Consider the following 6,000-nt stretch of genomic DNA (forward strand, 5'->3'; position numbering starts at 1 on the left):
AAATTGGATGCTTCTTACTTAATCCAATTTTCCAGGGTCACAACAGCACACTGAAATATATATTGGCCATCCGACTTTTAATCAGCGGTTGAGATTAATTTACAATGTAAAATTGAAGTTTTAAATCTAAACCGTTCTATTTTTAATTTATTGTAGATATATTGGCTACAAAGTAAAAATGTGATTTTTGTTTTTTTTACAACAATGACACAAACTTTATCCGTAGAAGACCTAATGGGACATGAGATTCGGTAGCAGCTGAACGAGTCCAGGTATATATATATATATTACTAATAATTTCATTTTTCTTTTTGTAGAATGAGATGGACACATGATGTCAGTCAATTATATGATGTTTTTAGTAGTAATTTAGGTAGTTTAATTAGAAAGAACGATAATTTCTACCCGAGGCAAAGTTAGGACTAGTTAGAGGCACACGTGACAGCTTGTGACACATGGAGCCACTAAGGTAATGATACCAACGTTTGTAACAAAAAAGTGGAATCTGGGGCGATGATACTTAAACAGAGTAAGGGTAACCACTAACTAGGCTCTGAACAGTTTGTAATAGAAATAGGGAACGATTGTTTCTGAACCTATTTTTAATAGTCTAATTCCTGATAGAGGGAAACAAGGGAATAACCACCAAGCAAGAGTAAAGGAGGGATCCGAACACACTTAACCACCCCGCGTGGACACACACGCACCATTTACTTTTTCTGTCATTTATTTTATGTTCTTTAATTTCCTGTCATTTACTATTAACCGCGAAGATATCTTTCAAGCAAACAAAGTGAAGGCAACTATCTATATTCCTAATCGAAACTAGTAATTTTGGCACAATCCCTGTGGAGAACGATAAACTTATCACTTTATTACTTGGTAGTGATTCTGTGCACTTGCAGAACCACCGTCAACACATTTGAGAGTGTTGGGTTTTTGTATGTTGGCTACATTTTGCAAAAACATCTTTTAGCCAAATGTTGAGACATATGTGCTTACATCATGTGTTGAGACAGATGTACGTACACATTGGAACAACACCTGCGTGTCTGATTGCGCGTCAGCTGGTTTTTTATTTTCTACTCAATCTTTCGAAGATTTGATTGAAAAATTGTTTTGTGGTTTCTTACACAACAAGGCGCACATGATCAATGTGTTTCTGAAGGCAGCTGAACCCTAGTTTGATTTTCTAAAGGAATTATAACTTTAGAAAATATATTTACATGATTCAAAAATATAACTATTACTTTCGAAAATATGTTTGTTGCTGCCGCAATTCTAGAAGCCCTAATTTCGTCTTGAAGCCCAAGCTACTCTACTACTATAAATACGAAGACAAGCATAAGGTTTCAAGCATCTAAAACCGTGTTCTTACAAAGCGTGTGTTCTTAGGGTTTTAGAGTGTTAATTGTGAGCCTTTCTTGTATCTCATTGATGCAAGCTTAGGACCTGTGTTTTATTGAGTTGTAATTGTGAACTTCTCCTAAGCTTTGAAGTACAGAGATTGTTCTAGTGTTATGTGTGATTTGCTCGTAAGCTTTTAAGCAAGAGTGAATCTTAGTTTCATACGAGTGTGTCTCCACCATTCGTGTTCATTGAAGTTAATAACAACGCTGAGTGTGTTGTTAAGGTGGGAATTGGGACGGGGTATCATATCTAGGAGTTCCTAGAAGTTGCATTGGGTAGTGATTAAGTGAGGAGTTGTAAACGGGTGAGTTTAGCTTTGAAGTAATACTGCTGATAGTGGACTTCATTCCTGGATTGGTATCCCCTAGAGTAGGCTGTTAGGCTGAACTGGGTTAACAACTCTTTTATGTTATTTACATTACTGTCTTTATTATTTGTGTTCTGTATATATATAGACAAGTGTTGACACACCTGGTCTAGTCCTATGCTTTGTTTGGGCCTTGTTTAGTTTCTTTTGGTTCTTGTAACTTGACTCTTTGTGACCTTACTTAGTCTTTCCTGGCACGTCTTGTGCTGGGAAGATTAATTGTCTATTTTTATAGATATATATATATATGTCTCATTTTGGCTTGTTGACACACCTTGGTCAACATCTGTCTACTACGTGACGGACAAATGTTGACACACTTTGATCAACACCTGTCTACTATGTGCCAGGAATTTCAGAGAGAGATTTTGATGCTCGGGTTCAAGCTGAGGTCGCATTTCAAGTCCAATCTCAGCTCGACATAATGAGGTCGCAGCTCAGGGCTGGAGCAAGAGAAGACATGGTGTTAGTTCTCCAAATGGCATTTCGGCAATGAGATCAGGGACCACAATATCAACGCCACTGGCAGCGTCAACAACAACAAATGTCACGGTGTTGTCAGCATCTTCGGCAACAACCACATCACTTCTCGCATATGCCAGCTCGCCACTCACCATTTCACGAGACTTCGCGATTTCAGCCTATGCCATTTCAGAGCTCATCATTTCACGAGTTTGGGAGAAGTTGGCGGTTTGCAGGGCAAACACATGAGGAAGACGGCTCTCGACCTAGTAATGTTGATTTGAATCTGCCGAAGAGTCAACTCCCACCAATTAATACTGATGCCGCCCTCAGAGAAATATATTGATATGATGGGAGATGATTTTGTTCTTGATGCATTTCCTAGGCCTCATGACAATCAAGGCGGGAGTCAAGGCGGCGATAATTCATGAGGAGGCCAAAGTGTAGGCGAAGGAACCGAACAAGGAGATAGTCAATACCAAAATGAACCACCAATAAATACTCATTATAAAATGAAATAAAAAAGAAATACATTTACGGACAGATATTTCCGCCACAAACTAATTGTATAAAATTTAAAATAAATAAACTGACTGGCGGATTATTTCACCAATAACTATGAATTATGTGCTTTTTATATTCTGGCGGTTTATTTCCGCCAATAAACTTACTTGCATGTAAAAAAGAAATTTTTTTTTGGGATGGAGGTGGGTCGTGACTCACCTTTAGTACCGTCTCTGGTTATAATAGATACCTATATCCGAATTTGAACCTCGTCACAGTTATTAGAAGTAAGTTTGAGACTTGATATTTTTATTTTATTTTTTATAAATATTTGATATTTATAGTAGGAATCCAGGAGTATTAATTAGTTATTATAAAATTATTTAAATTAGTATAAGCGGTAATCTAATTTTTCTTTTTTTACAAATCCATCCAAAATAAAATCACTCCATGATGTCATTCTTATGCTGTTCCAAAAATATTTCTATAAATATTTATTTATTAACAAATATTTCCTCCTATCTTAAATAAAATTTACTTTTTAGAGTTATTGAAAATCTATTATATCTTGTTTATATTATATGTTAGATACATTAAATTCTCAATAAAAAAATTTTTCTCTTATATTTAATATTGAAAGGACATTTATATGCTTAGCTCAATTGGTTAGACATTGCATTATATATGCAGGGGGCCGGGTTTCGAACCCCGATTATCTCATTTATCTACCTTAAGAATGAAATTTCTACCCACTAGGCTATTAGACAAAAAAAAAAAATATTGAAAGGAGTACTAATTTAACTGTAAATTTAAAAAAAAAATCACACCATGTACAAAGTCATCTCTTATGAAAAGAGAAAATTGCTACAAAAAATAAAGGCATAATAATTGAAAGTTTATGAAAATGGAAGTTTTTTTTTTTGTTTGCAAGAACATAAAGACAAAAATTGTGTCTTTTTCTAGGCCAATTTGTGTATTGAAAGTTGCAAAACGTGTGGCAGTTGTAACTTGTAAGCCCAAAACGTCACGTGGATAATGTGCGCAACAAATGCATCAAATTAAATAGATGAACGTGGATTTCATCTCTTTTGATGAAGGGTGGAAACATTTTTTCTTTTTTGGAGTTTTATTGAAAAATAAGAAATATGAAAAAGCTCGTCATAATATTTGGTTGGCCACCACTTGGTGTATATGGCGTGCACATAATAATGTGGTTTTTAGAGGAGAAACTATTAAATGGAAAGCCTTAGAAGATAAGATTATTTATATTTCATGGTTTTAGTTTATAGGTAAAATAGCTAGTAAGTCTTCTTGTGTTTTTTTAGAAGGGTGTAAGGATCCATTAAAATGCATTATTAGCATGTAATGGTTGCTATAATTCAATTTTTGTTTATAAAAAAAATCAAAATGAGGTGACTTTTGCAATTACTAAAAGTGATATTGTTATAATTGAAAATTTAAATACCCCTCGGGACTTAATAAGAGAACATCTATTTTTTTAGATACATTGAGAATCTAATGTATTTAATCTATAAAATCGATTGTATACATTATAATTTTAATAAATCTAAAAAATAGATCTTCTTTTATATTTAGGATTAGAGGGAGTATAAGATAAACTGAAATTTGTTAATTGGCTTGATGTAAACACTATTTTTAATCTTATAATAATCAATCATATATTGATTTGTTGGGCGTGGTCTTGAAATTGGCCAATGAGAAAATTGGCTTCAGTTAGTAGTTAGTAGTTAGTAGTTACCAGTTATTTGGCGTTGGCTCCACCTCATTAAGCTCTTTCTTATTGCTGATTTTTTTTTTTTTTTTATTACGTATTCTTGGATCTTGGATGTTCTAATCAATTTATTCTTTTTATTTATTTTTTATTTTAAAATTTGATGTTCTAATCAATTTCAGTTTTGTCAATTGTGTTGTTTTTCTTCAGTGACTATACAATTGGATAAACTTGAATGATGATATTTTATTAGATGCAACTGGATAATGGTGTTTTCTTGCCTTAATGTAGTTATTTTTATCTAGAATAATGAAGGAAAAAAAAAAAAGATCAAATGTGTTATTTTCTTAGATTGATTTTTTTTATTAGTTGGATGAAATTTAGATTGCCGGTGTTGCCGTCTTCTGGTGGCATTTGATTATTTTCATTGATCAAATTTAGGTGGTGGTGTTGCTGTGTCATCTTATAGCACTTGTTTTGTATTATGCTCTCGACAACAATGATCGGTCTGTGATACCTCCTTTATACTTCCTTTAGTCTTGTATATAAGAAAAAAAAAAAAAAACACACCCTTTAAAAAAGTGGATAAAGTGTATTGAATCATGAGAAAAAAACTACCACATTTCCACTTTTATCCTTATCTTTTGTTGAAAACCGTGAAAACAGTATAATCATTAAGGGTAAACATGGAATATTGATAATAAACATAATAAATGTGATAAATTTTTGCTTATATTTGAGACTTTCAATTATTTTTTTTGTTTTTCTCAATAAAAAGTAGTACTAAAAGACATAACTCAAATACTATGTCTAAAGAAACATGCATGACAACCTTTATTCAAATAATATAAATATAAATACATCACGATACAAATTCAGAAAAGAACGACGAGTAAAGGAAACTCTTAAATTATAATCCATAACCTGATCTTTGAACTCTAACTAAACATGAACGGGTGACGAAGACCCGAAGACAGCTTCAAGACTCGAGGCAAGATAGATATAATTAAAAATACGCAGCGAAAGATACATAATATATGTTCTAAGCATTTAATCATATGAATCACACATAATAGAATTTAAGCGCACAATTAGCCTATCAATCACGCAAAGCAGTATTCAAATGCATAATTAGCTGATCAATGCAGACTCTATATGTATGATACCAATCACTGATCGTCACATGCATGAATTTCGGAATTTAATCTCTCCGATCAGAGTCATGTGGTTCTGTCCACTAAAAACAATGAAATCCTTTCGGGATTTAGACTAGTTTGATCTCTGTCCACCCTGTGGCCCATCATCGTCGCCATGTATTGTACTCAATAGAAATCCTGTAGGATTAAGGTGGTTCTCTGTCCACCCCTATGCACATCACAGTAACCATGTATAGTTAAATGCATGAGTATATGAACCTCTAAAATATGCATGATTTTTCCGTTAAAATAGTTATTTCACAACAATTTTTTAAGGCAAATGTTAACCGGTGCACTAGTGCATCAGGACACTAGTTAAGTGTACAATT

The sequence above is a fragment of the Trifolium pratense genome, linkage group LG7 (assembly GCF_020283565.1).
Source record: "Trifolium pratense cultivar HEN17-A07 linkage group LG7, ARS_RC_1.1, whole genome shotgun sequence".
NCBI classification, from domain to species: Eukaryota; Viridiplantae; Streptophyta; class Magnoliopsida; order Fabales; family Fabaceae; genus Trifolium; species Trifolium pratense.